Source organism: Podarcis cretensis (genome assembly GCF_951804945.1).
Source record: "Podarcis cretensis genome assembly, chromosome: 16".
Classification (NCBI taxonomy): Eukaryota; Metazoa; Chordata; class Lepidosauria; order Squamata; family Lacertidae; genus Podarcis; species Podarcis cretensis.
The window spans coordinates 13,447,797-13,473,524 of NC_137186.1; the positions used below are offsets into that span (position 1 = coordinate 13,447,797).

The 25,728-nt window shown below is 45.4% G+C and overlaps 2 protein-coding genes across 6 annotated transcripts in view; one reads left to right on the forward strand and one right to left on the reverse strand.

Moving 5' to 3' along the window:
- The window catches only part of MACROD1 (mono-ADP ribosylhydrolase 1), a 321,478-nt gene that overhangs the window by 52,756 nt on the left and 242,994 nt on the right, over window positions 1-25,728 (forward strand). The window lies entirely within an intron of this gene.
- The window catches only part of FLRT1 (fibronectin leucine rich transmembrane protein 1), a 159,461-nt gene that overhangs the window by 5,203 nt on the left and 128,530 nt on the right, over window positions 1-25,728 (reverse strand). The window contains exon 1 of one of the 3 annotated variants that reach the window (XM_079958066.1): window positions 19,905-20,366. The exons of the other annotated variants lie outside the window; for them this stretch is intronic. The gene's annotated coding sequence lies outside the window, so the exon portion shown is untranslated. Of the gene's footprint in view, window positions 1-19,904; window positions 20,367-25,728 lie in introns of those variants that run through there. 3 annotated transcript variants of the gene reach the window in all.

Below are 25,728 nucleotides of genomic sequence, written 5' to 3' on the forward strand. Positions count from 1 at the left end.
AGTCAATGGTTTTCCACCCTGATCTTGACTGACTACAAAGCAGGAGGAAAAGACCATAAGAGAAGGCTGCAAGAATCTCAGCTTGGCCTGTGTGTTCATTTTGCTGGAACAACTACAGTTCTCAAATGCACAATGAGTCTTACCCAGATCCCTGCTCTGAATTTAGTCAAAGTCCTGGGTTGGCCTACAAGCTTTATTCAGGTTCCTCAGCTCTACTGGCCTGCTGTGTCTTGTTCAAGACTATCTGGATAATGGAGAATGAGTTACTGACTAAGGAATCCTCCTGCATTTGGAACAAGACCAGTGTGTGGAAATCTGCCATTTTGCCATAAACTTCAATATGCCTCCTTCCCTGCAAATCCCCTCCACCCCGAAAGACAGCATGTAATAGAACAGGGGTGATGGCATTGCACATGCTGCTTCTTTGCCACCTCTGACAAAAGGGTGAAACTATCTTGGTCTGTCATCTTTACAGTGCATGGTCTCTCCCCTTTTGGAGACAAAGCTTAGTTTAAGTTCTATATGGTCCTTGACACACCTTGTACATAGATTTTTTTGTATGTGTGATTGGGATAGACCTGTCAGAGTGCTGGGCATGTCATTTGCTTGGAGATGTTAGTTGCTGAGAGCCACACTAGCAGCCAAGCACATGGTGTTGCAATGCTGGAAGTTGCCTATTGGTCTTGAGGCTGAGCAATCGGTCACACACATGTTGGCTCAAACAGCGAAGGGTGGTGGTGGTATAGACTAAAAGTTGTATCCAGTGTTAGTACTACACAGAGTGGACTCATTGCCATTAATGAATGCAGCCTAACAGGTCTGCTAATTTCCAGTCTTTGTTGAATACAACCCTTAATAAAATATTGAGAAGTTTCAAGTAATTTGGCAGGTCTGCTTGGGCTTTTTCAGAGACTGGCAGTCTGATTCTCTCTGTATCAACACTGTCAGTCCTTTAAGTCTTCTGTATCCACTTTCTCTCCTTTTTCCCATTTAACTTTTTCTTGGGGTTGTGAGTTAAGTGGGATGGGAGTAGGACTGGGTTTTGGTAGAAAGGAAAAGGGGGTTATTAACAATCAGAGCAATTGTTTATATTCAAAACACACACACCAGACAAACACCCTAACAAGGGGAAGCAGTTCGGTATTTTAAAAAATGTAGCAGGTGAATGTACTTTTTCCTTTTTCTTTTGAAGTACAGTGGTACCTCGGGTTAAGTACTTAATTCGTTCCGGAGATCCGTTCTTAACCTGAAACTGTTCTTAACCTGAAGTACCACTTTAGCTAATGGGGCCTCCTGCTGCTGCTGCGCCGCTGGAGCCCGATTTCTGTTCTCATCCTGAATCAAAGTTCTTACCCTGAAGCACTATTTCTGGGTTAGCGGAGTCTGTAACCTGAAGCGTACGTAACCTGAAGCGTATGTAACCCGAGGTACCACTGTATCCTCTTTCCTCCAATCCTCCCCCCCCCAAAAAAAGAAAAAGAAAACAAGGGACAAAGTCAACTTGGATCCATGTTCTCTTTGTGGACATCTTAGTGTAAACAGCACAGAAATAGCCAAATTTATATCCTGGTGGTTTGATACATATAGGCCAGGCCTCTGTACTTCTACCACCAGATTGAAAGAAAGGGAGCAGCCCTGTCACTCAATCTATAGGCACGGCTCCCAGTGCTAAACCCTTTTGGTAGCATCTGTCAGGTCAGACTGGAGAAGCGGCTTGCAGTGGCATTATAAATCCCTCTTAAGACGACCATATAGAGTGGGAAAACTGACATGCAACAATCACAACCTCTGGGAAGCCTCAATCTTGCATACATTAAGGCCCCATTTACACCATACATTTTGAAAAGTATTGTACCATTTTTTATAGTCACGACTTCCCCCAAATAATCCTGTGAAGTGTAGTTTGCTAACTACACCAAAGGATTCATGTGTTGCCTCCTGCCACTTTGCTTTCAAGTGGGGGACTTCTAAAGTACTTCTTCACCTAGTAGTTCAGCTATAGAATCTGCACTCACAAATAACTTTTGTCCAGACAAATAGCTGGAGGATACAAGGCTATCAGTTGCCATTAATAGCCATGGTGGCTCCGTTCCTCCTCTATTGGAGGCACTTAAGCTTCTGAATACCAGTTGCTAGAGAATCACAAGTGGGGAAAGCGCTGTAATGCGCAGAGGTCCTGCTTGTGGACTTCTCACAGGCATTAGGTTGGCCTTTGTGAGAACAGGATGCTGGACTAGATGGGCCACTGGCATGATCTTCTTAGATGATGAGGTTCACATCAGAAAATATAAGCCGGCGTGGGCCGCCTGTGGCTCTCCGGATGTTGCTGACCACAGCTCTCACAGCCAGCATGGCCAGTGTCGGGGATGATGGGAGCTGCAGTCCAAAGAATAGAGGGCCAGAGTTTCCTCATCCCTCTAATTAGATCTATCTATCTCCTCATGCGGACGCAGGTGGCGCTGTGGGTTAAAGCCTCAGCGCCTAGGACTTGCCGATCGAAAGGTCGGCGGTTCGAATCCCTGCGGCGGGGTGCGCTCCCGCTGCTCGGTCCCAGCGCCTGCCAACCTAGCAGTTCGAAAGCACCTCCGGGTGCAAGTAGATAAATAGGGACCGCTTACCAGCGGGAAGGTAAACGGCGTTTCCGTGTGCGGCTCTGGCTCGCCAGAGCAGCGATGTCACGCTGGCCACGTGACCCGGAAGTGTCTCTGGACAGCGCTGGCCCCTGGCCTCTTAAGTGAGATGGGCGCACAACCCCAGAGTCTGTCAAGACTGGCCCGTACGGGCAGGGGTACCTTTACCTTTACCTATCTCCTCATGCAGCTGTGTTGCATCTGCAGGTTTTTGGGGTTTTTTTGTAACCGTGCATAATATTTCTAAGGACTTGCAGAATCAACTCAGAATTTGGGCACACCAAATCTGGTGGAGTTCCTTTTGGCGGGAGGAGGTACATAGAGGCTTGGCTATTTGACCAAAGTTGTTAGATGGCCTGAAGTGCTCTTCCCCTTCTGCTGAAAACGGAAATAGCAGCGTTTCAGGAGTTGGATGGGGGGCTGGGCGGGGGAATGAGTGCCCTTGCAGCTTCCTCACTGCTGCTCATCAGATTCCCAATTACATTGCATAAAAGACCTTTGGAGAGCGAGGGAGAAAAGGCCTGGCTTCGGAGATGGAGGCCTGAAAGGCGCCTGTCGCTTTAACCACCTCTTTTGGCTGCTCCTTTATGCCCCTGTTGTTTATATTACACGGTTTATGTAGCCTATCAAATTAAGGCCAGTAAATCGCTTTGCTTTATGGCCTCGGTTTTTATTCTCTTGGATCTCTCCCCGAGAGTGGGAAGAAAGCAAAGGAAGCAACAAAAGAGGGGGTAAGGAGTGGCGGAAGGAACAAATGGAAGCTTGGCAGGGCAAAGGGATAATAGAATCATAGACCTGTAGAGTTTGAAGGGACAATGGGGATCATCTAGTCCAACTCCCTACAATACAGGAATCTTTTGCCAAATGTGGGGCTCAAACCCACAACCCTGAGATCTGTATTCTAGGGCTGTCGCTCTTTTATAGAAGGGATTCACATGTCAGGAATGTAGGTATAGTGGATGAAAGGGCCTTGGCCCAACAAATCCACTTTAACAACAGCAGAGTTTTTGCAGTTAGAAAAGAGATGGGGAAACACAAAGAAAAGTGTGGGATGACAACAGAATGACAGGAAAACCTATAACCTCCCTTCAAACAAAGAAGAATGACTGTTTATTAGTTGTATAACCTCAGTGCAAATAAACCATTAGCGAAGAGGAAGCACTGTATAAACTCCACAAAAGCTTTGTGCAAGCAAATCAGGATGAATGCTGAATAAACAGGTTATCTAGGAAGAGGAGGATTTCAGCTCAGTAGCTGAGCATCTGCTTTGCATGCAGAAGAGTCCCCTGCAGAAAAAAAACCCCCAATAGGATCTACAGGTATGGCTGGGGCAAGACCCCTGCCTAAAACCCTTGGATGCTGCTCCCAGTCAGCGTAGCCAATACTGAGCTAGATGGACCAGTAGTCTGACTTGATATAACGCAGCTTCCTAGAGGAGACTGGCCTATTCCTCTTGCAATAGCCATAGCATTCAGTGGTGATGATGTTAGAGTGCTTCAGAGTCTTAAAGGACCTGAGTTAAGATGGGACGGCGATAAAAGGATAGTGCTTAATAAAAGAAAAAGGAAGAATAAAATCCCGTGGTTGGGGGCTGTTTATACACTCTCCTGCACCTCCCTACAAGAAGATACTCAAACGTCTGTGCTAAGGGAAGCTGAATTCCACATCTGTAAAAACACAGCATTGCAGCAGTGTGTAGATCAGTGGCAGAGCACCTGCTTTGCATTTAGAAGGTCCCAGATTTGATTCCTGGTATTATTGGTTGAACAAATTGGGCATCAGGTGACAGGAAGGACCCATCTTTGTCCAATACCTTGGACAGCCAGTCAAGAGCAAGCTACACTGGACAAATAGTTTGACCTGGTAGAAGGCATCTTCCTAGGCTCCGCATATGCAAATAACTAACGGTCTGCATTTATCTATCTTTGAGTGCCGAGAGACAGATGTCTGCCAAATGAAAACTTATATTTTCTTGTGCTGGGTGATTGAAACAAAAGATGCTATTGGCTCCTAAAAGGTTAGATTTTTAATTTTGTTTTGCATTTTGCTGTTGGGGAGTTCTGCCAGGGCCATGGCTCTGTGGCTGTAGAAGATTCCCAGTTCAATGCCTCTTCAAGTAGGGCTGGGAACATCCCGTCTGTAACCCTGGATAGCCTCTGCCAGTCAGTGTGGACAATACTGAGCAAGGTGGACCAATGGGTCTGACTCAGTACAAAGCAGATTCACATGTACAAACTTCCTTCTGGTCCTGTTCCACCCATTTCTATGCAATTCTTGCAAGAACAGCTCCTCTTTGTAGCAAATAAAATACATTAAAAAGGGATGGGGAAATGAACTCAGAGCAGAATCACTTTTTTAAAAAAATATGTAAACAGATTCATCTGTTCTCTCTCCCTGTTAATTCACTCCTTCAGTCGCTAATCCATTGCCCCAGCCTCCGTGCTCATCAAGCTGTTCTCCCAGCCCCACACCCCACCACATATGCTCCATCCATCCTCTGTCCTTCCAGCTTTGACTTTTCATCCCTGCTTCCCCCAAGCTGGGCACTCACTCATGCGGGACACTGGCAGCTTCCGCTACAGGAGGCGACACTTTACAGGGCTCCTGCGCATCCCTTTTAACCTCGGCTGAGTTAAACTCCTTCCAATGTTATTTTTTACAAGGCCCTTTTCATGGAAGATTTGAGTCGGCAAGGTGTCTTGCTGGGCCAGTGCCCATTAAATCACTAGAAACCACTCACTTGCCTTGACTTCATTATGCATTCAATTCCTCTATAAATTTTACATTTCCTTTTTCTTTCTCCCACCACCTTCTTCCACCCCCCCCCCCCCACTTTTCTATCTCCCTCTGGCTTATTCTTACTTTGGCCATATTCTCTCCATTATGGAACATAAAATCCTTTATAGCCCAATATTTCATGGTGTCAGATAAGAGAGACCAACTGGACACGGTTTCCAGTCTTTTTGCAAAAAGCGGTGCAGATCCCACTAAAATAAAGTCACCGTGGGATTTCCCTTCATCCCTCCCCCATTCAAAACTTCCCAAATTGCTGTAGACAATGTTTTTAACCTTTCAGGAGTGGCTCTGAGCCCCACAGCATGATACTGCTGCTAAGCGGGCTAATGCAATCAATCTCTGGCTGTATTAAGGGATGAGATTACTGGGAAGGGAGACAGGACTGGCTACGGATGAAGCAGGAAATATGGAGGAGAGGACAGCTACAATCCTCTTCCAACACTGTAGTAATCTCACCCAGCATCGGCTCAAATATTTGGGTAGTGGGATGGTCTCTTCAGGCAAAGCCTCCTCATGGGGCGCCATCGCTTTTGACTTGGAAGAGGCAGAACATGCAGTCCAATCATTTTATCAACCTGCCTTCAGCCTTCTCAAGTGCCCCAGGCAAAGGGGATAGAGCAGCCCTGTTGGGGCATCAGGCCATTACAGTACTAGGTTTGGGGCCCTCCCAACAAATGCTTCAAACAATCTGTGGAAGACAGCTCTCTATTAGTGCCTATTAGGCACAACTGCTAAATAGAACCTTGCATGTGCTATGGCAGTATGCTTCTGAAAGCAATGTGCTGAAGATTGCATGGCAGGGAAGGGCTCTTGCCTTCCTGTCCAGCTTGTGGAGTTCCCAAGACACATCTGATTGGTCAGTGCTTGGAAATAGAAGGCTGGCTAGATGGACTTCTGGTCTGACCTAGCAAGGCTTTCAAGAACGCAAGGAGGGCTTGCTGGATCAGGCCACAGGCTCATCTAATCCAGCTTCCTGTTCTCACAGTGGCCACCCAGATGCCTGTAGTAAACCTCAAGCACAACCTGAGCACAAGAGCACTCTCCTCTCCTGTGGTTTCCAGGAAGTGTGAAAGCAGAGCCGAGCCATTGTGACTGGTAGCCATCAAAATCCCTCTACTCCCTGAATTTGTCTAATCCTCTTTTACAGCCATCTATGTTGGTGGCCATCACTGCCTCCTATGGGGAATAGTACTTTCTTTCATCTTTCTTGAATTTTCAGCGTTCAACCATTTTCCATGGTTGCTTCCACATGACCTGATTATTGAGCACTCTTTTTTGATCCGTTTGCACAAAATTTGAACATTAATTTTAATGAGCCTACCCTGAGTAAGACTAACCTTGAATACCACTTCACTGGTCTGTGTAGCTCAGTATTGTCGACACAGATTGGCAATAGCTCACCTGGATTTCAAGCAGGAAGGCTTTCCCAGCCCTATTTAGAGATGCCGCAGACTGAACCAGATATCTTCTGAATTCAGAGCATGTGCTCTACCACTGAGCTATTGCCACTTTCTCTAACCAGAGCAATGTGGACCTAAATCACCGTTGGACAACTGACTTAACTGTAAACACCTTCACAGCACCAGTTGCTGCTTTCTCCCCTATGTTACTTCTTTCGCAAATCCAGTGATAGCTATCTATAATGTTAAATAATGCAGGGGGGGAGGGTGGTTGTATCAGATGCATTCCTGGCCTAAAATAAAATTCTGCAATTTGGTTACTGTTGTGGCATGGGTTCTGCTAGGATTAGGCTGTGGTTCACAAATGGATTAGCTCCTACCATAATGTCACGCCTCCACCTGTATTATTGAGGTGGTTAAAGAGCTTTAAAAGATTAGGCTCCTTCCACTCTTCTGAAGAGCTTTTTAAAAGAGGGGAACAGAGGCGATTCTAATCTGCCCTGGCGATTGTGAAAGCCTGTCAGGATAGGTGGATGTGGAATAAAAACAGAACACAGGAGTGTAAACGCTTCCATGAAAGTGAGCTTAAAAAATGGGGAGAGAAATCCGCCATTTAATCCAACCACACTGGATATGCATAACAATGTTTCATGGCAGCCAGGGGCGGGGAGCTAATCTGTATTAAGTGATCTTAAATATGGGTGCCAATTTATGCAGTGCTGATTGAGACCTGGTTAAAAGTGAGCAAAATGCCTGTTGTTATGAGAGGGTAAATGTGTTATGTGGTGGGAGGAGGCCTGCATATTGGGGCTGGGTGATATATGGTTTTCAATATCCTGATATATCACCAGCTAAACATCGCGATATCTGAAGTAAAATGGAGCTATGTAGAGGTGAACATGGTTATGTCCTGGCAACTGCTACTAGGTTACAGGTCTAAATCACCACACTGATGAAATCATCACTTTCTTCAGCAGGCAAGCCATCCAAACAGGACTTTGGTTTGGGGCTTGGATACCAAATAGTGGTATTCAGGTCCAGGACAATCTAAAATACAGTGATGAGACATATTGAATACAAATAATCTGGGAAAATATTGAACAACAACAACAAAAATCTAAATTTGATGCATATAATCATATGACAATTACCTCAATGATAGCATGCTTCAACTAAACCATTAAAGATTTCTGGAGAATATATTAATGTTCTATGCAGTTTTAGGGGCAAATTTAAAATTTACAAAAGTAGCGGATATAGTAAAAATATTAATTAAACTTGCATATGATTAACAATTTAGTCTGTTTTCTACTAATTTAAGAATAATTTATGTAATTTACTAGTGTCAAGTTGCATCTCCTTCGCTACTCTGAGGGCCAACTGCAATTGTATGCATGAGTAAGCCCCACTCAGTTCAGCTACTCACTTCTACTTTCCTGGAAATAAGCACCATTGAATTCACTAGGGCCTGCTTCTGAGTAGACAGGTAAGGAAGGGGCAAAGGGGAGAAGGGGGCTCCCAGCAAGAAGCCCCGAGCCAGCTCAGACCAGTATCTCTGTAAATCACACCTTCAGACCACTACTAGCCTGCTGAGCCGGGGCTTGCTGCAAAATCAAAAGAAGCTGTTGTTTTCCCAGCTACGTACTTTCATAATCGACACCTGCTCTTGCAGAGGCAGCTGAGCTGAGCTGGGGCTCGAAAGAAACATTGGGCTGGCTGCTACCTCTGCTCTTGTGAGTCGCTTGCTGCTCCTGCAGGAGGCAGAGGAAGCACTAAAAAGCACTTGCTGGCTACATGGTTTTCTCAAAATCGCGATGTTTGCCAAATAACATTTTATGAAACTGTTATGGTGTTGTGGACTTCATAACTGACTTTGAACGATATATTGAAAAATCTCCCAGGTCTGCTGCATACTGCAGTGACCTTGGTCACCTCCATACCATCAGGTGTTTTGAGGCAAGGATTCAAATGCACACCAGAAATTTTAGGCTTGCACAGTTAAAGTGGATTAAAGGGCTCTCTTGTAGTGAGAAAAATATGCTTTGTAAAAACATGGCCTTTTTGTGGTTAAGGAAGTGTTCGGGAAATGTGCTGAAAAGTGCGGGATGAATCAATGATTACCAGGAAGACATTGCACTAACAAATAGGGATGGATACTTTTTGTCGTATAACCTCCCTGCAAACAAGTAAACAGATGCTCCCTAGAGACTGAATATAATTTAACTTCTGCATAAACTTTGTGCAAGCAAATCAGGATGTATGCTCAATAAACAGGTCACCTGGAGGACACCCTAGTGTGGTTTTATAGCCTTCCTCAGCCTGGTGTCCTCTTGATGTCTGACTACAATGTCATGACCGTTTGTCAGGGATGATGGAAGTTTTAGTTTCAACAGCATCTGGAAAGCACCCAGTTGGGGGAAGTGTAGACAGGGGGTATGATTTTTACTTAGGGTGTTGGGTTCAAACACCTGAAAAGCCCTGCCAGGTGACTGCCAGCTGGGGTAGACAACACTGGGTTACATGGCCAAATAGCTCGAGCTCCTTTAAGGCAGTTTCTTATGGTCCTGTTGTACCATTTCCCTGGGAGGGAGGCAGAAAGACAGATCTCAGTGGTAATAATTTACATGCCAAAGGTTAGAGGTTCAACTGGCTTCTACCAGTCAGAGTAGACAATATTGGGCTGAATGCCTTATACCAAGCCAGGATATATTCCAACAGAGAGATCATGGTTCAGTAGCTGAGCACATGCTTTTCATGTAGAAGGTTGCAGCTTCAATCTCCCAGAGTCTCCGGTTAAAAGAGGGATGAGGAACCTGTAAACTAATCCATGAATGTTACTGTAGAAGCAGCAGCTTATGTTTTGTTTTTATCATTTTACCAGCAGACTTGTACCTGGCACTGCTCAGGAACTCCCAAAAATCTGGCCAGTTTTGAAACTAGCTATTGCAGCAGTGCATCTTTGAAAGGTTCAAACCACCATCTTGATTCAAAATAGTGTCCAATGATATTCAAACATAGGAACCCGAATGTCTGATGCAGCTTCCACTTGAGTGCAGGAAGCTCTTGCAACCAACCGGAAGCTGCGCCTTGGTTGTCGAACGTTTCAGAAGTCGAACGGTCTTCCGAAACGGATTACATTTGACAACCGAGGTTTGACTGTATCTTAATAATTGTCCAAATGCACAGTGAACAAACAAACAACTTTCAAAAAAATATGGTGCCATTTGTTAGTACAGTGGTACCTCGGGTTAAGAACTTAATTCATTCTGGAGGTCTGTTCTTAAGCTGAAACTGTTCTTAACCTGAAGCACCACTTTAGCTAATGGGGCCTCCCGCTGCTGCCGTGCCGCCGTCGTGTGATTTCTGTTCTCATCCTGAAGCAAAGTTTTTAACTCGAGGTACTATTTCTGGGTTAGCGGAGTCTGTAACCAGAAACGTTTGTAACTCAAGGTACCACTGTAATGGAGGTTTATCCCCTCGCGCTGCATACGTCAAGAGTAAACCTAAACCCTGTGATTTAAGTATTTGTGAGGTGGAAAAGGTCAGATATCCCCTTTCTGATCTTTGTTCCACATCACACGGGCTTGTTTCCCATGGGAAACACTCCAGAGCAGAGCTGGCCTGCTTCTGCATAGCTCCTCCCCTTTAGTCTGCTTATCTCCGCCTTGGGTTCTATTTCTTGGTGTGATCGCAGAGTGACTGGCAGATAGACAGATGCTTCTTAGCACAGAATTTGAGGGGTGGGGGGAAGAGAGGATATGTATCAGATGAATCTATTTTGAAATGTTTAAAATAACACGTTTTCTGGCAAGTATCCCCTTGGGTACCAATTGGTATGCATTAATTCACTTCTATCTGCCATCCGGCTATTTTTGCATTCTGCAGAATGCTCTTGTTATCTGGCCATTTGCTTGCCTCTCTCAGCATTCCTGTATTAGAAACGCATTCTGCATCCTCACTTTGGTGAGTAACTCCACATCAACAGTTTCCCTTGCTTTTGAAATCCAATCACCAGATTTCTGCCTTTTGTTTCCAACTTCCTTTTCACTTTCTTTCAAGTTTGCTTTACAAAGTTATTGTAATTGAGATATCTGAGAGCCTGATACCTTACTAGGTTAAAAAACAAAACAGTAATATGCGATCAGCACCTTTGCAAGATAATTAACATCCACTTTGCAACCCTTCCCTTAGCTTCTCTGCACACAAAGTGCCTTGCTTTCACCTAGCAAACTTGAAGCCTTAGAAAGCTTTGCTGAACCTGAGTGATTCATATGAAAGTAGGTGAGTCCTAAGTTCACTCTAAGCCAGTGGCTGGATGCTGGAGATAAAGAGGGAAGGGCTGTAGCTTTCATGGCATGGTTTGTGAATTGCCCATGCTCCTCCAGCTGCCCACTGTCAGAAACAGGATGCTGGACTTCACATTTCATAGATTTTTCACACAGCACATAGTTAAACTATGGAATTCACCCTCACAAGACAGAGTGGTGGCCAGAAACTTACAGCTCTAAAATAGGGTTATACAAATTCAGTGGCTATGATCTACCTCCATTGTCAGCAGCAGTCTGTCTCTGAATACTTGTGAATCACAAGTGAGGAGGGTTGCTGTTACACTCAAGTCCTGTTTGTGGGCTTCCTATTAAGGCATCTGGTTGGCCACTGTGAGAACAGAGTGCTGCACTAGAGGGGCCACCACAGACCTGATCCAGCAGCCAGGCTCTCCATATGTTCATATGGCCCTTGGGGCTGATCCAGAAGGGTGGTTCTTCAAGTTAACATAAAACTTTGCTAACTCTGAGCTGCTCTGAGATTTAAGAACTTGCAAGCACACGTTTGGGCAGATACCTTGCTCACTTGACAAATGGAGAAGAAAAGGCGTTATGCGTGTGGGAATGGGGGAAAAGATTTAAATCTTATACTGAGCCAGAAAACATGTCTCTGCAAAGCGATCCATGCTTTTGCTTGTATCCGGTGATGAAAATGGGCACAAAGTTTCGTGGAAGTATGTGAAGTAGTACTCTAAAGATCTTACTTTTAAAAGGTAAGTTAAATACACACAAAAAGGTGTTCTCAGGGTGTTGTCAAGGGAGGCTTGGTGTATGGTTTAATTTCCTGATGGGGACTCAGGGGTTGGAGAAGCATTCCTCCTTAGAATCATAGAACTGTAGTGTTGGAAGGGACCTTAAGAGTCATCTAGCCTGACCCTCGTGCAATGCTGGAATCTTTTGCTCAACATGCAGCTTGAACCCACGACCCTGAGATTAAAAGTCTCTACCATTCTAAGTATGTGGGACATGCTGCTTTTGCTTATGACTGAGAAAAAAGGCAGTCTGTTTATGATCAGGGGCACTCCTGTTTAAATTACAATATTACTTCAAATCAAATTTGTCAGAGATGGTATTGGTAGGCCATCTGCTTTGCATGCCTAAGGCGTTGGGTTCAAGCCATGGTGGCGTTCCCTGGTGAGCTGTACAGGTGAGCAGGAATTCAAACAGGGTGAGATCCAGATTTCAAGTCCAACATGACAGACACTACATCACACCACACCCCAGTCTCATCTTTCTGGATGTCTGTGTTGGCAGATACAGTATTCTGAGATAGCTGGGTTGGTCGAGGCAAATGAATGATGCAACATAGATCTAACTCTTATATTTTTGCCCAGTCTTTCTTTGAAGGAGCTCAGGGTGGCCTTTGTGGTTTCCTCTTGCCCATTTTTATCCTCACTACAAACCTTTGAAGTAGGTGAAATAATTTTAAAATAAAATAATAATAATAATAGTCTAGTAGCACCTCAGAGATCAACTAAGTTTGTTCTAGGTATGAGCTTTCGTGTGCATGCACACTTTTTCAGATACGAAGAAGTGTGCATGCACACAAAAGCTCATACCTAGGACAAGCTTAGTTGGTCTCTAAGGTGCTACTAGACTATTTTGCTTTTTTTTTTTTTTTAATTCTTTTGACTGCGTCAGACCAACACAGCTACCTACCTGAATCTTTGAGGCAGGTGAATCTGAAAAAGAATACCTAACTGGCCCAAGGCCACCAGGTGAATTTAATGGCTGAGCGGGAATTTAAACTGGGTGAAACCCAGATTCAAAGTCCCAATGCTATGGCCACTCTGTCACACTGGCCTCCACGTATGCCAACTTGCTGTTATACTGAAAGACTGTTAGCTGTGAACATTTTAAAACAGCAAACCCATTCAGTGCAAGAACATGCACAGTCACACACAAACACTGAAACTCCTCAAGTGACATGGGGACCAAGGGTGGCCCAGGTGCCAAATGCAGCCCTCAGAATCTCACTGCCTGGTCCTTGGGACCCTCCCCACACCACTCCCCTTCCCCAGCCACGCCCCCTCTCCCCTGGCCATGTTCCTTACTGCCCCTGCTTTGCGTCCTTGGCTGGAGGATTTTAACCTTACAATTCTTGATTAAAGGCCCCTCCCTAACCTTTTCTTTAGTACTCAGATGCCAAACCCTAGGGCTACACAACCTGTTCTGTGACATCAGAGCAGCTCAGCCAATGGCGAAAAGAGGGTGTGTATGAGACACAGACACCTCTGTTTGTTTAGTCACATACTTCTTTCTAACAGGCCATGGGCATAACAGTCTGCTAAATAATTGACACCCCCCTCCCTTCACTGTTTGTACTTGGTGTGGGAATGCATTATAGAAAGGGCAGGGAACAAAAAGAGTTGACAAGGATGCAACAGGCTCATCCCAGAGGCAACAATCCAGTTATTGGGATTTCCCATCTACACACACGTCTCTTTTTTGTCTTTTTTTTAAAAAGTAAGGTAAATTAGGATGATGAAATCTACCTCTCTCTAACCTGACAGCAATTTTTCAGCATGGGAAAACTGTGCTGTACTGATGCCCAGATGTTGTCGCTGCAGATGAGGTTGATCAGATGTAAACTACTAATGTTATTTTCCCCAGAAGGAATCAGTATCCATCTGCTTTGTGTGTGTGTGTGATGTTGTTCTGCGTAGCTAGAATTTTAGCATTTGGCATCAACACCAAGTCTCCCCACCACCGCACCTGAATATTTTTAAGGGGTATGTGAGCCAAGTGGCCTAGGTTTTCACAGAATGTCCACCACCTGCTGATTTGAGAGAAGGATGGGGAACCTGCGGCCCCAGGTTGCCTACCTATGTCTCAGGTCACACCCACACCATACATTTAAAGCACATGGCTTTCCCCAAAGATTTCTGAGAACTGAGGTTTAAGAGTGCTGGGAATTTTAGCTCTGTGAAGCATCGACTGCAGTTCCCAGGATTCCATGGGGGAAGCCACTTATTTTAAATACTTGTGAAAGCTCTGCAAATGTATGGTGTGGAACCGCCTTGTTTTCATGAACAGTGGCATAGTGAAGCAGGAAGGGAGTGCAGGCGCTTATTTCACAGCAGGGATGTTGATGTTGCCTCCTAGGGTTTTATTTGCCAATCAATAAGCTTTTCTCAGAGAGAAACCAACCAAATAAGCCAAGCAGAAGAACAGGTAACTTACATGAGCATGCATGCTAAGAGTTAAACTGACACTTTTTTTGGGGGGGGGGAATGATGACATCAAAATCCTTTTATTATGACCAAAGTGATCCAAAATGGTGGGCAAGCTTTTGAGTCCACCAGAACTTATTACCAGGCCAGATATTAAGTTTGAGGCAGGGGAAGCCAACTTTGTATTCAAGCTATATAACATCCATATTGGTCAAAAAATCATGTCTGTTGAATAGTTTTAGGGTGCTTCCAGATAAGCTGTTCATTGTGCATTTATCCTTATTTGATTGCAGGGAAGTTAGACAATGTTGGCTATTTGTGTGTGGGGGGGAGCAGTCTGTGGGGAAGAGAGTTTGTTGTGAGTGGGCTCCCAAATCAACTTTTAATTGTGCAACCAGAATTTGCCAGCATGTGATGGAATATCACCCCAAAATAGTGCTAGCCTGCACGTGACCTTAGAACCATGACAATGAGAGCCTTCATATCAGAATTTAGCACTACAACACTGCTTATGAATCTTGTCGTGATGCTAAGTCTCTGAACAACAGAGCTGGCAACATTTGGGAGCTGAACCCCTTGGCAGCTATTATATAGATCTGATCTGGCAGTGCGTGGGACAGGATGGATGGAGCTGGGTGTGTGTTGCGATGCTTCCGAGTAAATTCAGCTTCCATTCACCACATAACCAGAAAAGAAAAGAAAAAGAAAAATAGCCCAATTCCTGGAGGAGTCTTTAATCTGCCTAATAATTCATATCACTGCTAAATCCCTGCCCATAGCCCCCAAGTTCATACACCCTCTTCTTCCCAAACCCCTTGCCTGAAGCAACACATGTTTAAATATTAAAATCGGCTCTTGCGTCTTTAAAGTTTCCATCAGGCTTGAATGCATTCAAAGCAAAGAATATTAGCTAGGCAGAAGAAGTAAGAGTAAACTTGGGATGTTGACTCTTCCTACAAAGCTCTAACTCTCTCCCCTTTTATTAATAGAAAGGGCCAGACCTTACATTGGTATAAAGATCTGCGAAAGAGCCATTTCTTTATTTCTTTTTTTGGTCAACACCACCCAGCATTCCAGCTCCAAAGCTGCAACCGTGTTTTTGCACCGGGGGCAATGCAACACATTTGGTGAAAGGGTTTGAGGAGAAAGATCTGCAACTTCTGCCACATCTACACTATACATTTAAAGCACATGGCTTTCCCCAGAGAGTTCTAGGGAATGTAGATCTTCCCTCGCAGACCTACAATTCCCAACACCCTTAACCAAACTATTATTTATTTAAAACATTTACATACCACTTAATTATTCACATTTCTAAGCAGCATACATAAAAGCAATCCACAAAAAATGGGACGCTCAAACAATACAATTTTACCATAAAACCAAACACTACCTTAAACTGCCTGCTGGAACAAGAAAGTCTTTTGTCATGTGCCCGAAGTTCCGCAAGGAGGGGTGGCCTTTCATTTGGGAGAGAGTTACCCAAGCTTGGGCCCACAGACTGAATGTATGGTTCCAGGATCCTTTTCAATGTGTGGTGTTGATGTTAATGGGACCAAAGTCATTTCCAAGGACTGATGGGAATCTATCCTAGGGATGGGGAACCTGTGCCCTCCGGCTTCTGTTGGACTACTGCTCACCTCCGCACCAGCCAGTGTGGCCAGTGGTCAGGGATGATGGGACTGGTAGGCGAGCAACATCTCAAGGGCCAGAGGTTCCCCCATCCCTGAACTGTGAGCTTATTCCAATAACTCAAAGCTAATTGGAAACAGTAGGGAACCAGGTTATATTGTTTCTAGCAGATGTTAGCTAATGCATACCAAGTGGGAATCTGGGCTTTTGACTCCCTTAGTTTGAGGTACAACTGAGGCTGGTTTAAAGGCTGTGGATCTGGTCCTCTTAACACCAGTGGATCAGCTGTTTCCCAACGTATATCAGCTGGATATCCATTCCTACAGTTCCCAGGATTCTTTGGGGGGAAAGCCATGTACTTCAAATGTATGGTGGCTGTGACCACTGTCTCCAGTGTTTTAAGGTAGACCTGCACCTAGTTGTGATCTGGCTTGACTCCAGTGGATTAAGGCTGATCCTCAACACGCCACGGCTCTGATCCCATTTGTTTCCAAAGAACTACTGCTATTACAACAAATGACAATTAGTTACATTAATTCCAATGGAATGAGGCTGATCAGCAACAAGTTGGGATTTAGCATCGACTCAAGAGGGTAGCGGCTTGGAAATATAGGAAGCTGGCTTGTAATGAATCAGACCATCTAGCTCAGTACTATCTTCAGGATGTGTGGCCCTCCAGATGTTGCTGAACTACAACTCCCATCCTGCCTGCCCATTGACCATGCTTGCTGTGGCTGATGTGAGTTGCAATTCAGCAACATCTGGAGGACCAAAGGTTCCCCACACCTGGTCTGCACTAGCTGGCAGTGGCTCTCTAGGGTTTCATAAAGAACATTGCCAGTCTGTGATCTTCTGCATGCAAAGCAGATGCTCTACCACCAAACTACAGCCCCCCTCTCCTTTATATATTTAGGGACCTGGCTTAGACCATTGGCCCATCTAGTTCAGTATTGTCTACCAGTGTTTCCCAGACTTGGGTCTCCAACTGTTTTTTGACTACATCTCCCATCATCCCTAGCTAGTACAACCTGTGGTCTGGGATGATGGGAATTATAGTCAGCTGGAGAAACATTGGTAAGCTGACAATTGACTGGCAGCAGCTTTCCAGGGTTACAGGCAGGGGTCTTTCTTCACCCTTCCAGGAGATGCTGGGGCTTAAACCTGGGACCCTCTAAAATGCAAAACACATGCTCTACCAGTGAGCTTTAGCAGTTCTCACAGCTTATCCATAGTAAGTGTGGAATCTAACTCTCAACTGCAGTGGATTAAATCAAGTAGGTTTGGGAGCTGGTTTCATCTGCTCAAGATGGTGCAAGACTAACCTACTGCATGTGAGGAATTTGGGCACATTTGTTTTTGGGAGACAGACTATGTAGTAATTGTTGTAATTTTATTGTTACTAGCTGCATTGAGGTCTACTGAGGAAAGCTAGGGTACAAAGGTTTTAAAATAATAGCCAATTACCTTAAGAGAATATTTTTTTCCTCAGAGTAAGCTTGGGGATTTGAACCAGTTTAAAAGGGATCAGTCCACTGGTGGTCATGTATTTTTACAGCTTTCTTACTAATGGGAAGAACAAGCAGGAGGTTAATCAGCAGCAGCAGCTTTCATGCATATGCTAATCGCAAAACTGAAAAACAAATTAGATAATGCCATTGTTTCCCAATAACAGGTAACTTTAATAACAATGGTAATGAATTATTAATTTTATTACTTTTTTCCCATTCAACCCGTCCTCCCAGGGATGCATATATAGCCCTTCCTGCCTTTCTTTTATTCTTATAACCCTACAAATTGGTAGGTCTTAAAAATGTTTGAATGGCACAGTGTCATCTAATCAGTCTCATGGATGATTAAAGATTTGAACTTGAGTTTCCTTGGTCTGCTCAGCTACTGATGACAGCTTGTGTTCCTGTCTGGAGATGCGAGCAGTATTTACATTTGTATCTCACCTTTATTCCAAGGAGTTCGAGGAAGTATATCTCCTTCCCCTTGCTCCCCATTTTGCCCTTACAACAGCCCTGACAATTAGATTAGACTGAGATATATTGACTGGCCTAAGGTCACAGAGTGGGCCACATTGCTGAGTAGGGATTTGAACCCCCGTCTCCCAGATCCTTGTCCAAGACTCTAGCCACTAAACTAGACTGGCAGCCACAGCAGCTCTGCCATACCAGGGGACAAGTTGCCCATATGCCTCCATTGCTAACAAACAGCACCATAAAATTATAAAAGCAAGACAAGCTGCTGTCTATACAGTAGCAGTTTTGGATTAGTTTTCTATATCTGACCAAAACCCACTGACAGTATTTGACTGGTCAAATGAAGAGGCCTGCCACACCTAATCAAACTCATCATGTCTGTTGTACAAGGCTAGGGAACATGTGGCTCTCCAGATGTTGGTGAGCTCCAGCTCCCATCAGCCTCAGCCAGCATAGTCAAGGCTCAAGGATGGAGGAAACCTATCCAATGACATCCCTGGCTTAGGGGGTGTCTCTAATTCCATCATGCAGTTGAGGATTCTAGCCACATTTTACACCCAAGCTAAGCTGCAACAATATTTTTACTAGAGTTGGGATGTCTCTGGTTATTATATTTGCACCCCATTTGCACATGTGCCAAGGTGCTCAGAACAATTTTTTTTTCAAAGACTCACAACAACCCTGTATGGTAGGTTAGATTGAGTGCTAGCAACTTGCTAAGGCCACCAAAATATATTGGCAGTTGAACAGGTTTCTCAAATTCAGTCCCAGTATTCAACATTTTACACACACACACACACACACACACACACACACACACACACACACACCCTTAATAGGAAGAGGAGAGGGGTGTGTGAGTCACTTCCTCCATTGTCTCCATACACTCTACTTGCTTCTGGAGGCCTTTCCAAACTATCCCTATATGTAGGCACGAGTCATGCACAAAATCATGTTGCACAATTAAAGTTGATCTGCCATTCTTGAGTAACCCCCCCCCAAAAAAAACTTATTGTGACAAGAAAATGCACTGGAAAAGGTGAAATTAACACACGCTCAACACATCTAACCTCCATGCAGGAATGCTCAATAAACAACCTCTGCTTCAAACTTCGTGCAAACAAATCAGGATGAATGCTCAATAAATGGGTATTTGGGGATCAAACCACAATGGAAACATCTCTCCCCTCCCCAAACCCCCTGATGGTCTCTTCTATGAGGTGGAGGGGGGGGGCCGTGGCCCTCCAAATAGGCTTAAACTCTAGTCAGCGTGGCCAATGGCCAATTCCCATCATCCCTGACCATTGGCCAGGCTGCCTGGGGCTGATGGGAGTTGTAGTACAGCAACCCCTGAAGGGCCACAGGTTCTCTCAGCCCTCGGACAAGAAGAGCCCTGCTGCATCCCCCACAGGGTCCATCTCATCCAGCATCTGTTGTTTGTGCTGGTAACCAGCATGGTGTTTCTGCGTAAAACCCGAATACAACGGTCCTCGTCTGCTCTCCTGCATTTAGAAAATGCACACCCGCCCTTTCATTGCACTCACAGCACTCTAGACGGCTTAGAATGGTTTGAGAAATTAAAAAAACAAACATAAACACCGTCGGAACCTTAAAAACCAGGGATGGGCTAGCTCTCGGGGGGACCAGTCAGTGTGTGTTGACAGGTCTCTCCTCCATGCGAACCGCTCCGTTGCCGCCTCAGACCTACGGCTTGCCCAGTGTCCAGTTTCCAACGGTGGGCAGCTAGAAGATGCCTTTGTAAAGCGGGGTAGAGGCGGCGGCGGGGAGATGTGGTCCAAGGGCCGATCTCCATCGCCAAGGCTGATCACCAAGCGGGAGACCTCACCCCTACCTACTACACGCAGACACCGAGCCAGCCACGGATCTCTGCTGCCAGGCGCCCCGGGCAATTCAATCCCTGCCTCGCAAACTTTTTCTCCCCCTGCCTCGCCTCGAAGCTACTCACCGCGCCTTGGCATCCCCGGCGACACTCCTCCTGCCGGCTCCCCTTTTGGCAACGCGTGTTGAGTTTGTATGGCGCGTGTGGATAGCTAGGTCCTGCTTTCCCCCCTTCCCGGTCTGGGGACTGGGGGTGGGGAGAGAGCTTTCTCCAAATCCGGGCGCGCTCGCCTCCCCTTCTGCAACCAAGGCGGCAGCGGAGCGATCTCCAGCGGGCACCTAAAAACCCTCTTCCCGGCATTGCGGTGCCATATTCCGCTGCTGCCGTTGCGCCCGAATCGCGACCCTCCTCTCCTTTATTTGTGCTCGCCCCCCCCTTTTTTTTGCTTTCACTGCCTCCGCCGCTCCGGATTCATCCCTCTCTGGGGGCCCATTTGAAGCAACCGTGCAAACGGGAGAGCCGGGAGTGATGGCTGCGTGCAGCTGCGTGTGTGTGTTGTGCAAAAGGCCCGTTGCAGGGAGAGGAGGAGGAGGAGGGGGGAAAGAGAGGTTGGAAGGGGGAGGAGGATTTAGGACTAGGAGGCGGTGCTACGAAGCAATTCCTGGCGGGTGGTGGGGAAGGAGAGATTCAGTTGCAAAGACACCCCCCCCACCCCGCGTCTCAATGTTTTACAATCTGATCAGGACCCTCCCCCAAATCACATCTGTCTCCCATCCTTTTCACTAGTTCAGATGCAAATAAGCTAACAGACTACATCACTGGGTGGAGGATAGTGTACACGGGTGGAGCTTCACTGGGGGCAAAGGTTAGACTGCCCCTCCCCCACCATCCCTCTCTTCCATTCACAAAAAGCAGCCCCGAGATTTGTGACTGAATTCTACAGGGCATATTCCCTGAGTTAGGGTGTATAACTGGCAGACCCTGAGAGACAAACCTTCCTCCTGTGCAGGTTAACTCCAAAGTAACCCCATCTGAGTGCAGTTGAGACTTACACATCCCAAGTGATACGTTGTGCAGATTGCAGGACTACAAATCCACATCCCCATGCCCCTTCCTCAGGAGCTTAGTCCGAAAGGTCACGCTCCTACTCAGAGCCATAGCTGGGGGTGGGGGGCTAGCGAGGGTTTTTGCCCGGTGAAGCCTCTAGAGGGGCACAATTGAGGAGGGGAAGCGCCAAACTGGGTCTTCACCCAGGTGAAATAAAGCTCAGTTTCACCCCTGTCCTACCCAAAAGTACGCTTGTAATTTTTCTGTGAAGCAAGCTTTGTTGAAATCAGAGTCTCTTCCATGTGTAGGATCAGGCCACATGTGTGAAGGACAGGGTTGGCACCTCTACTTCCAAGTAAGCATGCAGCCAGAATCACAGCCTGTTGCGTGTTTCCTTCAAAATAAAGACCTACTGAGCTCAGTGGGGCTTAGTCCGGTGTAGGATTGCAGCCTAATCCTGTGCATTTTTACTCAGAAGTGAGCCACACTCCCTTAGGACTCAGCTATACAGCTGCAAATAAAACGTTTTAAGTGTGTCTTAAGTGCAATATGCAATGTGACATTAGATGGCAATTGTGAGCCTTATGGAAAATTCAATGTATTTTTTTAAAAAAGCTTTAAAAAAGCATTCTCAGAACGGCTTTTATATGTGAGTAGATTGCACCTTAAATGAAAGGTAATTCTCAAGTAAATGTGTATAGGATTGCAGCCTTAGAGCCCTGAGCTCAGGGGTAAAATTCTAACACAAGAAGAAGAAGATAGCCACCACCCCTACCCTACATCATATAGGAAGCATCCAGCACATTGCATCATGTCATGGCTCTCCACAGACCCTGAAGTGCCCAGGCCAGCAGACAGAAAAAAGAATATGGAAAAAAACTCAGTGGAAATGAACAAAACTCAACTACCACTAGAGCATTCTGAGGACTGCTAAAGTATATTTAATAGGGCATGTTATATACAGTGAACTCTTCTGATTAAGAAATAACTTATTTTTCTAAAGATTTTTTGTTTTCTGCTAACCTAACACAAAAGGTCAAGTTCTAAAGCCCTGAGTTTATTTGTTTATTAATATTGCTTATTTTTTTTAGTTTTCCAAAGGAGCCCAGGGCAGCAAACGCTTCTGTGGTTTTTAAAAAGACCAACAATTTAAAAAAGCATTTTTTAAAAAAACTCTTAAAAACAATAAAACCAATTTAGGAACATACATAACCAAATCATGTGCCTGGATAGGCCAGCCAAAACAAACAAGCAGGTATCTAAAAGACTACTGCGCCTTCCCTCTAGGAAAATAGTAGGCTGATTCTGAGATGTCAATCTCAGATTCCATTCATTGAGGGGGTGTTGAAATATCTCTGGGCTTCCATCACAACAGATGGGTGCAGCCTACCTGATTTTAACAGGAGGGGTATAAATGGTGCAACTGGCTGGGAGTCAGAAGAGAGTCTTGTTTTTCTCCCCACCCTTTCCTGGGCAGAATAAGTTGTATGGTTCCATTTTGTCTCAGGGCCCAGACCAAAATACGCAAGTATGGGCACTTCCCTCTGTTGCTTCCCACCCTCAGCAGTGTGATTCAGTCGCATACCCAGCAAATTCATGCAACTAAAGATGTTGTGCTCTTGCATAACAAACCTGCTTCCCCCTAAAATGAGACCTTTCCCCCCAATATGGAAAGTGACAGTGAAATGCTCTGGAAAAAGGTGGAATAATGTTTGCTTGATGTAACCTTGTCTAAAGCTCCCCATAAACAAATCAGAATGAATTCTCAATAAAATACCTGATGTTATCTAACCTCCTTGTAATCCCCACAAAGAAATCAGGATGAGTGCTCAATAAACAGGTCATCTGGAAGCAACTCATGTACGATCCTTTGCAAAAATAAATAAATATAACTTCCGTAACTGTAAGGTCATAGAAACAGAGTATGTATGCCATGGTTGAATCACCTCCCCCTTTTTTTTACTCCCTCACTTATTTATTGTTTTCAGAAGGGTATGGGTTGGGGAGTTGTTTGGCAAAAACCTCACAGAGTAGGGCTTGTGGATTTAATTAAAGGCTCCCACCTACCCTTTTCTTCAAAATTCCATCATGTGCTTGACCCTGGACCAAAATGACATACCTGCCAACAAGTTTCCTTTCCTTCTTTGTCTGCCTTTCTTATGCTTGGGGAGAGCTAAGGTCCCAGGTTCAATTCCTGGGATCTCCTGGTACGGCTGGGAGTGTCCCCTGGCTGAAACCTTGGAGAGCTGCTGCCAGTCAGTGTGTACAATAATGAGTTAGCCGGACCAATGGTTTCTAACTTGTTATTAGGCAGCTTCCTCTGTAAGGGTCGGGTTCAATCACTGGCACCTCCCCAAAATCCTAGAGAGCTGCTGCCAGTCAGTGTAGACAATACTAGATGAAACAATGGTCTGACTTGGTATAAAACACCTCCCTATGTTCCTATGTTCACTTAAGCGCTAGCTTTCTATAAGCAAAGAACTTCTGGCGTGGGGGAGATCAGCCAAATCTGCAAACCTACGTGATGGTACCATGCAATTTACTTAAAAATAAAATAAAAAATATTTCAGTTCGCACTGATGGCTGATTTAGGTTTCCCTCCTCGAATATCCACGGGACGCAGGTGGCCCTGTGGGTTAAAGCCTCAGCGCCTAGGGCTTGCCGATCGAAAGGTCAGCGGTTCGAATCCCTGCGGCGGGGTGCGCTCCCGCTGCTCGGTCCCAGCGCCTGCCAACCTAGCAGTTCGAAAGCACCTCCGGGTGCAAGTAGATAAATAGGGACCGCTTACCAGCGGGAAGGTAAACGGCGTTTCCGTGTGCGGCTCTGGCTCTGGCTCTGGCCAGAGCAGCGATGTCACGCTGGCCACGTGACCCGGAAGTGTCTCCGGACAGCGCTGGCCCCTGGCCTCTTAAGTGAGATGGGCGCACAACCCCAGAGTCTGTCAAGACTGGCCCGTACGGGCAGGGGTACCTTTACCTTTACCTTTACCTCGAATATCCAGCTTTCGTTTAAAAAGTGGGGGGAAATCTGTAACCCTTTTTCCTTGCAGAGATGCAAGGAAATGTATGCAGGCAGCATTCCACCCAATTGTTCAGCAAGGAGCATGCTGCCTCTTGCCTTTCCAGCACTCCTGGAGGGATGACACTTAAAAAACAAACCCATTTAAGTTGCCTTTATTGAAACTGTTCAATGAATGTAACAGGGCGGCTGGGTCTGTCCAGGTCTGAGCACTCTTGGGCTGAATCAGCCATCTGTCAGACCCGTGGGCTGTGCCACAGAGCACGGGAATGAGCTCCAGACAAATGAGCCCCGAGCCCGGCTGGGTGGGTGGCACCTCACAGCCCCTGGCAGAGTCTGAAAGGAGCTAGTCATTTTCTTAATTCCCTGGCAACGAGGGCGGGGGGGAGAAGTATTACAATATACTTTTTCTTTAATTAAAACATGTTCGTTTGGTACACCAAAGTGCCTTAAGTGAGATGAATAAACATGTCAGAGAAAGCACACAGCTTTGGCCCTTGGGGATGGCACCAATGGCATCTTCAGCTCCCTGATTTTGCCGTACACTCCCCTTGCGGCTGGGCAAGTCCCTGGATTATCCCTACATCTGCCCTCTGTGGTGTCTTCTTGGCAGACAGGACTTGAGTCTCACACGTTAGCTACATATGCCTCTGCCAACAGGGCCCTCCCTGACTTCACCAAAATGAAAGGGAGGGGTTTTGTCTGAGTCCTCCTGCTGTGTATGCATGTGTTTCAAAGCTCAAATTAAATCCATTATTTATAGACAAATATAAGAGCTAGAGATTGAATCGCCGTACATGTTGGCTTTTCCTGCTCAGTGCCTAGAGATGTTGGGAAATGCGAGCTAATAGTAATTGGGTGTACAATGTGTGTGGCCTCATCCTAGGCATATTCGGAGGCAAAGCCCCACTAGAGCTGGTGTTTTGCTCTCAGCTAAAGGTGTGCATGGTTACAGCAGCTCAAGCTGATTCATCACTTAGATGAACTGATTAAAAACATTTTGGTAAATTAGAAAAAAGATGCCTCTGATTAATTAAGACAGATTTCTTTTTAAAATGGTTAATTATTTTCAATACACACTTATAAGGAAAAGCATGTGTTAGTGACATCTTAGAAGAGGCATTTCACCTTTTCTAGCACGGGAGAGAACACCTTTTCTAAGATGGTGCCTATCACATTGTACTCATTAGCTAAAAGCAGAGTTCCTCCTCCCCTTTCTATTGTTTTATCAGTTTACAAATTTATGTAGATTTATTTGACCAAGGTTGCTTGCTTCCAGATGACCAGTTTATTGAGCATTCATTCTGATCTGTTTGCATAGAGCTCAGACAACATTGTGGCAAACAACGGTTATCCCACACTTACCAGTATGTTTTCCCATCACTTTACCTGTAGCAAAAAGTCTAATGTTGGGTAGGAAGTGAGTTTGTTGCAAAAGAGCACCTTGTGTTTGGCTTCCGTCTGTCTCTAGAAACAAAGAAGTGTCCCCCTGAAGGTGAAGCCAAACTGCTGGAGAATGACAGCTCCCCTCCCCTAACATCCCATACACCAAACCAATGTTGATTGTGCAACCTAAATTGTCCAGTATGTGTTGAATCCCACCCAAAAATAGTAACAGTCTGGGGACACCCCAAAATTCACATGATTAAGAGAGAGCACTTGCTTTAGTTAACATAGTATTCACAGATAGCATCTAAAATGTTTCTTATTACAACAATTCTGTATTGTTATCTCCAAATTAAAAATTTGGGTGGGGAATGGGGAGGCTGAGAAATGATAGTTCCTCCTAAAGCACCTGTGGAACAGGAACCAAAACCCCGTGACCTAATGTGGGTTGCAGCAGTAGCAATGTTCTGCCTCCCCCAAGCATGCTGCCTCCAACAGT